Raw genomic sequence first — 14,928 nt, 5'->3', positions numbered from 1 at the left:
GAGGGGAGGCCAGGGAGATGGAGACAGAGGTAGTGAATAAAACAGGGGATGTTGAGGGGAGAGAGGAGAGGTGGTGTGTGTATCTAGCAGCCAGGAACAGCCATGCAGTTAGACCAAGGGCATTGTGAACAGCCGTCCGTCCGTCACTACCACATTGTAACAGAAGTACCCTGTGACTCTCTCCGTCACTACCACATTGTAACAGAAAATAGAACACGCTCGAAGCTCGCTGACGGAATGAAAATAAAAAAAGTTTTTTTTTGTCTGGAACGAACAGCTAACTGAAGACGGGACGGCCAAGCATTCATGTGGTTGAGTCCGTTTCTGCGGTAACACGGACTCTTAACATATTGGTTCAACTTTGTTGCTTCTTACTGAAAGAAGCAAGATGTCGTATCAAACGAGTCTTTGGTTGCCTAGGCAACGCCCCCCTCCGCCTTCATGCAGCAGCAGCACAGATATATAATGAATAGAACAGGCTTTGAATCTCTTACTCTGGCAATCTGACTGGTAAACTCATGGGTACACTCACAATGGCTGCTTGGTATTGTGATGCAATCATTTCCATGGTAATACAGAACGTTCATTCAAATGATGTGCCACATGCAATGGAATGTATTTTTGTCACGTCATTTGAGTTGAATCAACAAAATCACAGCCCATATTAAAAAATGGGTACATATCCTGCTTTCACTTCCTGCTTTGCGCCTATGGGCCCTGTACACTTGCGATGGGTGTCAGCCCAGCCATTATTGACTTGAATGGGGACGCCCGTCCTGTTCATTCTATTTCCATGGCAACCTATGCAGTCAGGATCGGAGAGGAGAAAATATTTTTCACGAGCGCTACATTTTTTTGTTGTTGTTGCTATTCAAAACGGTTATTACTGTGAACGCAGTCATTTGGCTGGGCAATAACCATCATCCAAAATTCCATGACCGTCACAGCCCTACTCGCAGGTCTGAGTCTGCAATATGCAAAACACACAATCTGGTTCGTTTTCCTGCCTCTTCTCTGCCTCTCTATGGCACAATCAGTCGTTTCAAAGAGGAGATGAACAGTATTCTTTATGCTGCCCTCTACTCCTCTCTTCACAGGCAGACACCAGCTCTCACAACAAAACAACGACACAAAACAGGGGTCGCGCTCCAAGCTGATCTATGGCCAGCTGTTAAGAGTTCTGCGATCTAAAATGTCAGAGTACTGGTGTCGGGTCTGTTCACTCTGGGCTGATCTAGGAAAAGCCTTATAGAGTACTCCGTCTGTCTTGGAGTCTTTGTGTCTGCCTGGTCCTATTCTTTTCAGCAATCATTAACACGGCAACAGCCATGATAGCCATAGCAACCATTATACTACAATGACCATGGTTATCATTGCAGCAGTCATATAGTCTTGCCAGGTAAAAAAAAAAAATATATATACAAATATAGTCTTCGCGGCGGGCATATCGTCTTCACGGCGGGCATATCGTCTTCGCCGCGGGCATATCGTCTTCGCCGCGGGCATATCGTCTTCGCCGCGGGCATATCGTCTTCGCGGGATTTTTTTTCTTCTTCAAGGTACCACGTTCATCTGTACAAACAAAAGAACGCAAGTATAAACACCATGGGACCACGCAGCCGTCATACCGCTCAGGAAGGAGACGCGTTCTGTCTCCTAGAGTGGAACATACTTTGGTGCCAAAAGTGCAAATCAATCCAGGAACAACAGCAAAGGACCTTGTGACGATGCTGGAGGATACAGGTACAAAATGATCTATATCCACAGTAAAACGAGTCCTATATCGACATAACCTGAAAGGCCGCCTTGCAAGGAAGAAGCCACTGCTCCAAAACCGCCATAAAAAAAAGCCAGACTACGGTTTGCAGCTGCACATGGGGACAAAGATTGTACTTTTTGGAGAAATGTCTCTGGTCTGATGGAACAAAAATAGAACTGTTTGGCCATAATGACCATCGTTATGTTTGGACGTAAAAGGGGGAGGCTTGCAAGCCGAAGAACACCATCCCAACCGTGAAGAACGGGGGTGGCAGCATCATGTTGTGGGGGTGCTTTGCTGCAGGAGGGACTGGTGCACTTCACAAAATAGATGGAATCATGAGGTAGGACAATTATGTGGATATATTGAAGCAACATCTCAAGACATCAGTCAGGAAGTTAAAGCTTGGTCACAAATGGGTCTTCCAACTGGACAATGACCCCAAGCATACTTCCAAAGTTGTGGCAAAATGGCTTAAGGACAAAGTCAAGGTATTGGAGTGGCCATCACAAAGCCCCGACCTCAATCCTATAGAAAATGTGTGGGCAGAACTGAAAAAGCGTGTGCGCGCAAGGAGTCCTACAAACCTGACTGTTACACCAGCTCTGTCAGGAGGAATGGGCCAAAATTCACCCAACTTATTTTGGGACGCTTGTGGAAGGCGACCCGAAACGTTTTACCCAAGTTCAAAAATTTAAAGGAAATGCTACCAAATACTAATTGAGTGTTTGTAAACTTCTGGACCACTGGGAATGTGATGAAAGAAATAAAAACTGAAATAAATCATTCTCTCTACTATTATTTTGACATTTCACATTCTTAAAATAAAGTGGTGATCCTAACTGACCTAAAACAGGGAATTTTTACTAAGATTAAATGTCAGGAATTGTGAAAAACTGAGTTTAAAAGTATTTTGGCAAAGGTGTATGTAAACTTCCGACTTCAACTGTAAATCCATTGAAGAGGCCTAATTGACTAAAAGACAATTTATGCTTGATTTGAAAATGTGGTCAGAGCCTCCAGGAGATATGCAGATGCCAAATCTCCTTACCGCTTCGCCGTGCACCTCCTAAATGTTGTAACAATGCAGAGGGCTCTGTATAGTTCCGCATTGACATGATTGGATGACGGTAGGTGGGGGCCGTACACCCTGTATAAACACAAACTCACTTCCTTGACAACAGTTCTGCGCTGCTCGGCGAAGCGCAAGAGGTATGAATGCCTGACTTCTGCTGAGGCCGTATCGCCGTAAATGCTGCATGGCCCAATGCAGACATTGGATTGACTATGCGCCCAGATGCACTTCTCTCTGCATTTTGCATCTCTGCATTAAATAAATAAATCTCAAACACAGTGCCCCATAATGTCAAAGCAAAAACAGGTTTTGAATTTTTTGAAAATAAAGGAGAGCTGCACATTTTTGCAAAATGTTTCCATTGATCATCCTTGATGTTTCTTCAACTTGATTACAACTTGATTGTAATAAAATGTATGCACTCTACTGTAAGTCGCTCTGGATAAGAGCGTCTGCTAAATGACTAAAATGTAAAATGATGAGGACAAAGGAATTGTTTGCTATGAGCATTGAAATTGAGCTCAGGTGCATCCTGTTTCCACTGATCATCCTTGATATTTCTACAACTTGGAGTCCACCTGTGGTAAATTCAATTGATTGGACATGATTTGGAAACGCACACACCTGTCTATATAAGGTCCCACAGTGGACAGTGCATGTCAGAGCAAAAACCAAGCTATGAGGTTGAAGGAATTGTCCGTAGAGCCTCCGAGGCACATATCTGGGGAAGGGTACCAAAACATTTCTGCCCATTGAAGGTCCCCAAGAACACAGTGGCCTCCATCATTATTAAATGGAAGAAGTTTGGAACCACCAAAACTGAGCCATCAAGGGAGAAGGGCCTTGGTTAGGGAGGTGACCAAGAACCCAAAGGTCACTCTGACATAGCTCCAGAGTTCTTCTGTCAAGATGGGAGAACATTCCAGAAGGACAACCTTCTCTGCAGCACTCCACCTATCAGGCCTTTATGGTAGTAGAGTGGCCAGACAGAAGCCACGCCTCTGTAAAAGGCACATGACAGCCCGCTTGGAGTTTTCCAAAAGGCACCCAAAGGACCCAGACCATGAGAAACAAGACTCTCTGGTCTGATGAAACCAAGTTTGAACTCTGGCCTGAATTTCTACTTTGCCAAGATAATCCACCTGACAGGTGTGGCATATCAATAAGACGATTAAACAGCATGATCATTACACAGGTGCACCTTGTGCTGGGGACAATAAAAGGCCATTCTAAAATGTACAGTTTTGACACACAACACAATGCCAGAGGTGTCTCAAATATTGCGGGAGCGTGCAATTGGCATGCTGACTGCTGGAATGTACACCAGAGCTGTTGCCAGAGAATGTAATGTTCATTTCTCTACCATAAAATCGCCTCCAATGTTGTTTTACAGAATTTGGCAGTATGTCCAACCGGCCTCACAACCTCAGACCACGTGTAACCACGCCAGCCCATGAACTCCACATCCGTCTTCTTCCCAGGCCCATCCACGGCTGCGCCCCTGCCCAGTCAAATTCACATAGAAATGTGTGTTATAGATCTGTCATTCTCATTGAAAGCAAGTCTACAAAGCGGGAGGTATGTTCTATGTAGCGTATTTCTATGCCTCCCTTTCTGCATCTTACTTTGGGTTTTGTACACCAGCTTTCAAAACAGATAAATACTATATTTCTGGATATGGAAAAATATATTTCACAGCGGTTTAGATGGTATGATTCTCTACACTATAGTTGCTTTTTGCAACCAGGAAATGGCATAGCGATTTCTGCATAGCAGGGCTGCCAACATCTTAAGAAAGCTTGGAGTGAGATTTGCCATGTGAATTTCATTGTCCCCTGGCACAATCCTGGGGACTGGGAAAATTGTACAGTTTTAAAGCTCATTTCCTGCAAATATGTATTTCGGCTTAGGCTTAAGGCCTATGATCAGGGTGCAAAACAAAACAAACAGGGCAGGTGTATTCATGATGCCTTGAACATTAAATTAACTCAAAATCTGACAATTTTGTTACTTTTAGAAAGAAAAAAAAGAATTCTGGGGGGGGGGGGTGACATCTTAAGTGTGCTCATATTTTTGTATACATTTTTAGGTGGTTTGACATTTAATTCAGACAGTAATGAACGAGGTAGGGAGATATTAGAAACAGGGATTGATCTCTGTTCTCAGGTAGAAAGTTGTATGTGACACGTGCCAAAGTGTTACCACTACACCAAAGCTCTGCACAGGACGTTTGTTAGATTATTGGTCGATGGCAGAGGGCAGCCAAAATCATAAGATTGCATTCTCCTTGTCTATATGTTGCTTTCAAGGACACAAACATTTTGTAATTTGGGTGAACTCTCTCTCTCTAAAATAGGCCCGGATGAAAATCCTGCTTGCTCTCCAGGAGGGTTGGCCACCACTAATATATGTTTCTCTAGTGCTAGGTGTTTAACAATTCATTTCTCAAAAATCACCAAAACCTTCAATAAAGATCTAATGAATAACAATATTCAGGTGGTTTATGCACGTACTAGTTGAAGATCCTTGCCAATTATCTTGCTGTACACAGACAACATATCATGCGTTTTATGAGTTGTGAGTCCCCCCTTCCATCTCTGCCTAGCATGTGCACAATACTAAACATGTCTAATTATATTTGATTCCAATTCATATCTAATGCTTATTTTGTAGGACTTATGTCAAAACTGTCCTGCAAAAAAAACGCATCGCCTCATATCATTCATTTTCAAAAGACACAAGTAGGCATATCAGATTTCAAATATGTGATTACACTAGAGCGTTTTTAAAGAAGTAGAACACTAAAATAAGCACGGGGAATAACAGTAGTGTTCCTGTTGTCAGAACTCAGTAATTACCCATATATTTTAGCCCATTGTTAAGAATGAGAATTGTTCCACTGATTAGACTAAATCAAGGAAATAGATGACAGAACTCTGCCCCCTGACCCAAATTATTCTGACCCCCCCCCCCCCGCTCTAGAATCAAAAATGTACACTTTATGGTTAACAATCTGTTTAAAAAAAAGTATTTTCATAGTTCCAAAATCAGGTCACCTTACCACTCTTCGCCACTAAAAAACAAGACTGCTGCATTTTTTGTTGTCACAGACTAAATGCCAATCACCAAACGAGGGGACTAATGCAAGTAAGAGAATTAATCGACTTTACTACACGCAGTCAGACGGCTGCATTCTGCAATAGATTTATGGACGGGAGTAGTAACACTTTACATAAAACAGCACTAACATGCTTCTCTTTATACAGTTTTATACAATATCTCTCTCTCTCTCAGAGTGAGAGATGCTACTTGGCAATAGCCAAGGTTTTCCTAGCAAACTTAGCTAACTTGTAGCAGCCGCCATATTATACATCATCTCATATAACAGTGCCTGTCTTGACTGGAGTAGCCTAGAGCGACCCAGTTAGCTAGCTAAGCTAATTGAGGCTCACATTTTGCACATTCTCCCCAACGCCAATCAGATAAAATAACAGCCTACCTACCTGTTGATTGCTCATTGTAACCTACTCTTTTTAATTCTGTCATTTTACTCCATCTTGCATTGCATTAGTGAACTCTCCCTACACACCACTACAAATTGAGCCTCTTTGCAGCTTTGATTGACCAACATAAACAACACACTATACACACGTTGAAGTCTACCAGTCTTTATTTTATTGGGCACGCGACATAATAACTACATTGAAACCTCCCGAGTGACGCAGTGGTCGAAGGCATCACTACAGACCCCGGTTTCATTCCCGGGCTGTGCCACGGCCGGGAGTCCCATAGGACGGTGCACAATTGGCCCAGCGTCGGCCGTGTTAAGGAAAGGGGGGGATACCTAGTCAGTTGTACAACTGAATGTCTTCAACTGAAATGTCTTCCACATTTAACCCTCTGAATCAGAGAGGTACGGCGGGCTGCCTTAATCAACATCCACGTCTTCGGCGCCCCGGGAACAGTGGGTTATCTGCCTTGCTCAGGGGAACAGTGGGTTATCTGCCTTGCTCAGGGGAACAGTGGGTTAACTGCCTTGTTCAGGGGAACAGTGGGTTATCTGCCTTGTTCAGGGGCAGAACGAAAGATTTTTACCTTGTCAGCTCGGGGACTCGATTCAGCAACCTTTCAGTTACTGGCCCAACACTCTAACCACTAGGGTTTGGCCGGTGGGGCTTTACTTGGCTCCTTGTGGCGGGCCGGGTGCCTGCAGGCTGACTCAGGTCACCCGTTTCACGGTGTTTCCTCCGACACATTGGTGGGGGTTGCTTCAGGGTTAAGCTGGCGGGTTTTAAGGAGCGCGGTTTGGCAGGTCATGTTTCAGAGGACGCATGACTCAACCTTCGCCTCCCGAGGCCGTTGGGGAGCTGCAGCGATGAGACAAGATCCAAATTGGGGAGGGGGAAAAAAGGGGGGAAAATATAAAAAAAAATAATACCACAAAAAAAAAACATAGAAAAGTTTGTTTTTATTAAATGAATAATATGGTAATGATAATGGTATATCCTTGGTATATGGTAATGATCATGGTCTTTCCTTGGTATATGGTAATGATCATGGTCTTTCCTTGGTATATGGTAATGATCATGGTCTTTCCTTGGTATATGGTAATGATCATGGTATATCCTTGGTATTTGGTAATGATCATGGTATATCCTTGGTATAAGGTAATGATCATGGTATATCCTTGTAGGTAACAACGTCACATGGATATTTACATTTTATTTCGAAAAAGTATGTGTTAAAATAGGCTTATAAAAAATGTACACACATTCTACACCCCCTCGAATACTAACATCCGTTCGCATATTCAAATATCTATGCACATCTCTACTATGTACGTGGCAGAGACGGCCAAATATCAGCTCTACAAGTTTGTACAGATAAACAAGGCTGTTCAGGCGTGACACGGGGGCTGGTATTTCAGCAAAGGTCTGCTCCATGTAGGAGTCAAAAGGGCAACCCACTTCCAAAATGAGCACCTCCCTCCACAACAACTGTATCTGGCATATTTGGTTTACAAGAGAACACATCAAACCAACCTCTGACAAGAGAATGCACACACACACACACCGGCATTGGAAGCCTGGTATGTGTCTGGTGCGGTCGTGAGACTAAGGCTTGGGGTAGCGGTGGGTGACTTGCTGTGTGCCGTGGTGGCATGCTGCATCTCTCTCTCTCGCCTGCTAGTCTGAGAGGAGAGTGGCTGTTAGTTTCCTCTCTGTTACCCCTCTGTCCTCTCTCTCTCACTCAGTTTCCCCTCTCCTCTCACTCACTCGTTAGTGTGCACTTGTTCACTTCCCCTCATGAACTGTTGTGTAAAATCCCTCTAGCTCACACCAATCCAATTCTTTTAAACTTCTCTGAACAGATCAATGAAACGAACAACAATACCACTAACTAGTTCTAATCCTGTAGTTAAATAAGACATTGCTTGCTCATGGACCATGGGTTGGACGTTGGGTGTGCGTCCAGCGATGTTGAACCAATCAGAACACGGGACCCCTGGGTGTGTTGCACCTGTTGCCGGCGGCGGTCGGGGAAGGTGGGGGGTAACTGTCTTTGCACGGCGAGGAAGGACAAACACACCAAACGCCAGCTAACCACAATGGGGGGGCCCTCAGGAATGACAACAACTCTGTCAGAAACTTTCTTTAAAAGCTCTTACACAAACACACAGTAAGTCTGCAGGACCCACACAGACACACTTTCAGAAATCATCTCAGCACCTAGTAAAAATGTTAGTCAGGTTGACAACAGCTGGGACTTACAAAATGGCATCTCTTTCCCTCTCTAAACACACAATTTCCAGCGTAGCCTTAACATGACCAAAAACAAAACCTTTAGAACAAGAAACAAAAATCAACCCTCTCCTGCGTTGTGCTGTTGGGAAAGTCCGGTCCAGGTGTTGAAATACATGACAGGTCAACTCTCTCCGGTGTCAGAGGAGACTGTTCTCCCACTAACAACTATCTGCTCTGGAGGACATTGTATGTGGACATACAACTGTTTTGTAAGGCTTTGTAAAATCAGGACACAACACAAAATGTTTGATGTACTATTCTATCTTTTGGGGATTTATATGTAAGTGCTTTAATAATGTTTGGACCCCAAGAAGAGTAGCTGCTGCCTTGGCAACAGCTAATGGAGGATCCATAATAAATGGAAATACAAAATGTACCACATAACTACGTGTGTTACTAATAAAGCCATCAGCATGCTTCAGTTTGGCTGGCGCCTAGCCAAAACCGAACGAGGGCGCTCACATACTTCCTTAAAAGACCTTCGCTTGATAAAAGAAGAGCAGCAATAGTACTATTTTGAGATGCCATAGCCAGTATAAACTTCTGACAAAATATTCTGAATTAATTAACACCAGAAATCGTGTCATAAATTGAGAAGATCATAGGTCGCACAATTCTACATATAACTAAGATTTGGGTGCAGTATTTCAACAAACAAAAAAAAGTGCATGAATACGAGTTGTCTCTCGTGGAATGAAAAAGACTATATATTGAAGAATCCCTATAATTGACCAATCACCAACGAAGGGGCGCAGACTTCGACTCTGAACTTTAGCTTGATTACAGAAAAAAAATGTGCCCAAACAGACAACAAAAAAAAACATCACAAAATGTCCGCATAATATATGCACAAACTCTTCAGAACTATTTTGTCTGGGAAACATGTGGACGGCTTAAGACATAGAAGTCATATTACACCAACATGCTGTATTCTCTAAAAAACCTGTACAGTCATAATTTCCCTTTTGACACAACCAATACTCAACTAATCGCCTTTTAAATTAAATTGAGCCACAGCTCCTGTGTGATCAATATTTATGAAACATTTTGCTTTGAGGGTTTGGAAAAGCTGATCGATCTAAACTCAAACTCAATGTGTTCACTTTCGGTGAACATTTCATTTTAGAATTAGGCTGTAACGTAACAAAATGTGGGGAAAGTAAAGGGGTCTGAGTACTTTCCGAATGCACTGTACAGACATGTTTGTTTTTATCTTCCACTACCCTCCACCCCTCCCATTTATTCCAGTTTTATTTCTGTTTGCCATGTATTTTTAACTGTGCTGTTTCACAAAAGTTCTAAACATACAGTTTAGAAGTCAAAAGTTAGGACACAAACCTACTCAATCAAGGGTTTTTCTTTATTTTTTACTATTTTCTACATTACAGAATAATAGTGAAGACATCAAAACTATGAAATAACATATGGAATCATGTAGTAACCAAAAAAGTGTTAAATCAAAATATATTTTATATTTCAGATTCTTCAAAGTAGCCACCCTTTGTGCAAAGCTGTCATCAAGGCAGTCTTGGCATTCTCTCAACCAGCTTCATGAGGTAGTCACCTGGAATGCATTTCAATTAACAGGTGTGCCTTGTTAAAAGTTCATTTGTGGACTTTCCTTCTTAATGCCTTTGAGACAATCAGTTGTGTTGTGACAAGGTAGGGGTGGTATACAGAAGATAGCCCTATTTGGTAAAAGACCAAGTCCATATTATGGCATGAACAGCTCAAATAAGTAAAGAGAAATGACAGTCCATCATTACTTTAAGACATGAAGGTCAGTCAATCTGCACAATTTTAAGAACTTCTAACGTTTCTTCAAGAGCAGTCGCAAAAACAATCAAGCGCTATGATGAAACTGGCTCTCACGAGGACCGCCACAGGAAAGGAAGACCCAGAGTTACCTCTGCTGCAGAGGATAAGTTCATTAGAGTTAACTGCACCTCAGATTGCAGCCCAAATAAATGCTTCACAGAGTTCAAGTAACAAACATCTCAACATCAACTGTTCAGAGGAGACTGCATGAAATCAGGCCTTCATGATCAAACTGCTGCAGAGAAACTACTAAAGGACACCAATAAGAAGAAGAGACTTGCTTGGGCCAAGAAACATGAGCAATGGACATTAGACTGGTGGAAATCTGTACTTTGACCATGAAGGAGAGTGATGGAGAGCTGCATCAGATGACCTGGCTTCCACAATCACCCGACCTCAATCCAATTGAGATGGTGTGGGATGAGTTGGTCCGCAGAGTGAAGGAAAAGCAGCCAACAAGTTCTCAGTATATGTGGGAACTCCATCAAGACGGTTGGAAAAGCATTCCAGGTGAAGCTGGTTGAGAGAATGCCAAGAGTGTACAAAACTGTCAAGGCAAAGGGTGGCTACTTTGAAGAATCTGAAATATAAAATATTTGTTTAAATCATGATTCCATGTGTGTTATTTCATAGTTGTGACGTTTTCACTATTATTATACAATGTAGAAAATAGTAAAAATAAAGAAAAACCCTTGAATTAGTAGGTGTCCAAACTTTTGACTGGTACTGTGAATACATTTTACAGACACAGTATATTATTTTAAATGAGTTGTTGTTATTAGTTCCACCCTTCAGCATCACTCAAACCCTCCCGTCTTTCTCTTAACACTATCCATATTGGATTTATATTTGCCATATACTTTAACTGTGCCGTTTCACAAAAGTTCTGAACCTTTCCCTTCTCATCGTATCTACAGATTACATATTAAAAATACATTTTGCAAAAAGTATTATTAAAATCGATTATGACTATGACTTTTCAAAATCACCCAGTAGTTGTATCTGCAGAGTTAGCTCCAGGTAAAATGTGGCATGCTTCAAAACTTAGTTCATTTTCACAATGTCTCTTTGCACATTTAGAAGTGAATGTGAACAACTCAACAAAAAAATGACATTCGGTAGTTACTACTTATACACGTATAACTTTATAACCTGGATTGCCCGTTGTTGCAATTAGTTTAGTTCGTGCTCGTTAGCATATTTAGCTAGCAGGCTCTACGGAAATTAGCTTGTACTTGTGCTAATTTTGTTAGCATTCTGGTAATAGACACCCAATGGGCTTTGTTTGCCTTTTTAGCGCCCCCTTGCGTACTAAGCCGGTAATTCCGTAAATCCTGGGATGAGAGAAGGTACGGTATGACGATATGAAAATCTGAATACAGCCCACCCTACTGTGCGCCCATGCGTGTTTCCTAAGCTGGATCAGACGTCCTGCTCCTAATCCAGGCTTTCAGCACATGACCCAGCTAACAGCATTTCTGCCTGGCTGGCTGTTGACTGTTGACCGGCTGGCTGTGCTGCCTGGCTGATGTAGGCTGGGGGCCACAGAGTGAGGACAGAAAGGAAACATTTGTATTCATTCAAATATCCTGCTGCCAAACCAGTTGCTACTCTTCCTGGGATCCAGCAAAATTAAGGCAGTTTATACAATTTTCTAAACGTTACAATACATTCACAGATTTCACAACACACTGTGTGCCCTCAGGCCCCAACTCCACCACTACCACATATCTACAGTACTAAATCCATGTGCATGTATAGTGCGTATGTTATCGCGTGTGTGGGTGTGTGTATGCACGTGTCTGTGCCAATGTTTGTGTTGCTTCACAGTCCCCGCTGTTCCATAAAGGTGTTTTTTAATCTGTTTTTTAAATCTAATTTCACTGCCTGCATCAATTACTTGATGTGGAATTGAGTTCCATGTAGTCATGGCTCTATGTAGTACTGTGTGCCTCCCATAGTCTGTTCTAGACTTGGGGACTGTGAAGAGACATTGTGGCATGTCTTGTGGGGTATGTATGGGTGGACTGTGAAGAGACATTGTGGCATGTCTTGTGGGGTATGCATGGGTGTCTGGATCCTGTGGATGATGCTGTACCATCACAAGACTGCTAGGAGGCTCTGCAGATCACTGATCGGACATGCGCGTTCGGACGGAGGGTGTGCAGCGTGCGCCATGAGGCCTGCAGGATTAGGTACGCGAGTCAGGGGCTTATCTGAGGCCTGTTATTCTAAGGCAGAACCTGCGGTAATACTCCCAAACATGTCGGCTAGCATTAGCAGCTAACCGTTAAGAAGCCGGAGCCAACGGCGTTCTGTAAAAACCACTAGGAATGTTTCTGTTCCGGAGCACTGGGAGCAGTCACAATACAGTAGGGACGTTCTGAAAAAACCACTAGGAATGTTTCTGTTCCGGAGCACTGGGAGCAGTCACAATACAGTAGGGACGTTCTGTAAAAACCACTAGGAATGTTTCTGTTCCGGAGCACTGGGAGCAGTCACAATACAGTAGGGACGTTCTGTAAAAACCACTAGGAATGTTTCTGTTCCGGAGCACTGGGAGCAGTCACAATACAGTAGGGACGTTCTGAAAAAACCACTAGGAATGTTTCTGTTCCGGAGCACTGGGAGCAGTCACAATACAGTAGGGACGTTCTGAAAAAACCACTAGGAATGTTTCTGTTCCGGAGCACTGGGAGCAGTCACAATACAGTAGGGACGTTCTGAAAAAACCACTAGGAATGTTTCTGTTCCGGAGCACTGGGAGCAGTCACAATACAGTAGGGACGTTCTGTAAAAACCACTAGGAATGTTTCTGTTCCGGAGCACTGGGAGCAGTCACAATACAGTAGGGACGTTCTGAAAAAACCACTAGGAATGTTTCTGTTCCGGAGCACTGGGAGCAGTCACAATACAGTAGGGACGTTCTGTAAAAACCACTAGGAATGTTTCTGTTCCGGAGCACTGGGAGCAGTCACAATACAGTAGGGACGTTCTGAAAAAACCACTAGGAATGTTTCTGTTCCGGAGCACTGGGAGCAGTCACAATACAGTAGGGACGTTCTGAAAAAACCACTAGGAATGTTTCTGTTCCGGAGCACTGGGAGCAGTCACAATACAGTAGGGTCGTTCTGAAAAAACCACTAGGAATGTTTCTGTTCCGGAGCACTGGGAGCAGTCACAATACAGTAGGGACGTTCTGTAAAAACCACTAGGAATGTTTCTGTTCCGGAGCACTGGGAGCAGTCACAATACAGTAGGGACGTTCTGAGAAAACCACTAGGAATGTTTCTGTTCCGGAGCACTGGGAGCAGTCACAATACAGTAGGGAATTTCACATGACGACTCGAACCAACTAGGGCTGACCCCATTTACCGTCAGCTGGTCGATAGGCTGTTGGTGGACCGCACAATTTTTTTGTTTCTCAGTTGCAAAACAATACAAAATATTTAACACCGGTGTCCATTGCAAAGGCCAAAGAGATTGGCACAACAGTAGTACATTTAATTACCATAATTTCTAAAATCTACAATGTTTGTTTACCATAACTTCTCTTAATGTATTAAATATAGTACAGTATTTTACAGTTGTTGTCATTGTCAGAGCGGACAACCTAAACGAGTTTGGGTTTATTTCATAACATCTACGAGTTTTGTCAATTTATTCATTGTGTTTTGTTTGGAGCCCTCCTGTCAATGTTGTCCTGTCAATGCACCTGATTACTCCTAGAAGTAGGCCTCGGCTACCTGGCCTGTGCGCAACTGTAGGCTTATAAATGTGCCCATTTGTGGATCTGATAGTATTTCTGATGGTCTTAACTCACCACCACTAATGAGCTGTGGAGCTTCTCAAAGTAATGTTTTCTTCACCTCAAACAGCAAGTAAACAATGTCTGTTTTTTTTTTTACATCCATTGAGAATGACAATAGTTCCACAATGTATGTGTGAAATATTTCCAGCCCTCTCCCTTTCGATAACCACTCGGCGTGAAAGGGGGAAACAATGTCATGCTCTGATCCAGAGGAAACGTCTGAAAATAGGCCTACCTGCTTACTTCTTATCCCTTGCACAAATATCCTACAGCGGTGCAGCTCCGGAGCTCACTGTCCAGAGAAACTGAGGGTCCACAATATGTTATACAATGTTGCAAGTTTGTTAGAACAGCTTCAGGTAAGTTGATACAATGTTGCAAATTTGTTAGCCAAGCTTCAGGCAAGTTGATACAATGTTTCAAGTTTGTTAGCCAAGCTTCAGGCAAGTTGATACAATGTTGCAAGTTTGTTAGCCAAGCTTCAGACGAGTTGATACAATGTTGCAAGTTTGTTAGCCAAGCTTCAGGCAAGTTGATACAATGTTGCAAGTTTGTTAGCCAAGCTTCAGGCAAGTTGATACAATGTTGCAAGTTTGTTAGCCAAGCTTCAGGCAAGTTGATACAATGTTGCAAGTTCCTTGCAGACAGGCCATGGCGAAGT

The 14,928-nt window shown here is 42.9% G+C and overlaps 1 protein-coding gene across 4 annotated transcripts in view; it reads right to left on the bottom strand.

Moving 5' to 3' along the window:
• The window catches only part of LOC129826770 (sodium-dependent phosphate transporter 2-like), an 83,323-nt gene that overhangs the window by 53,591 nt on the left and 14,804 nt on the right, over positions 1-14,928 (bottom strand). The window lies entirely within an intron of this gene.

This window comes from Salvelinus fontinalis, chromosome 28 (genome assembly GCF_029448725.1).
Source record: "Salvelinus fontinalis isolate EN_2023a chromosome 28, ASM2944872v1, whole genome shotgun sequence".
Taxonomy (NCBI): Eukaryota; Metazoa; Chordata; class Actinopteri; order Salmoniformes; family Salmonidae; genus Salvelinus; species Salvelinus fontinalis.
This window is presented reverse-complemented; position numbering and strand designations above follow the sequence as displayed.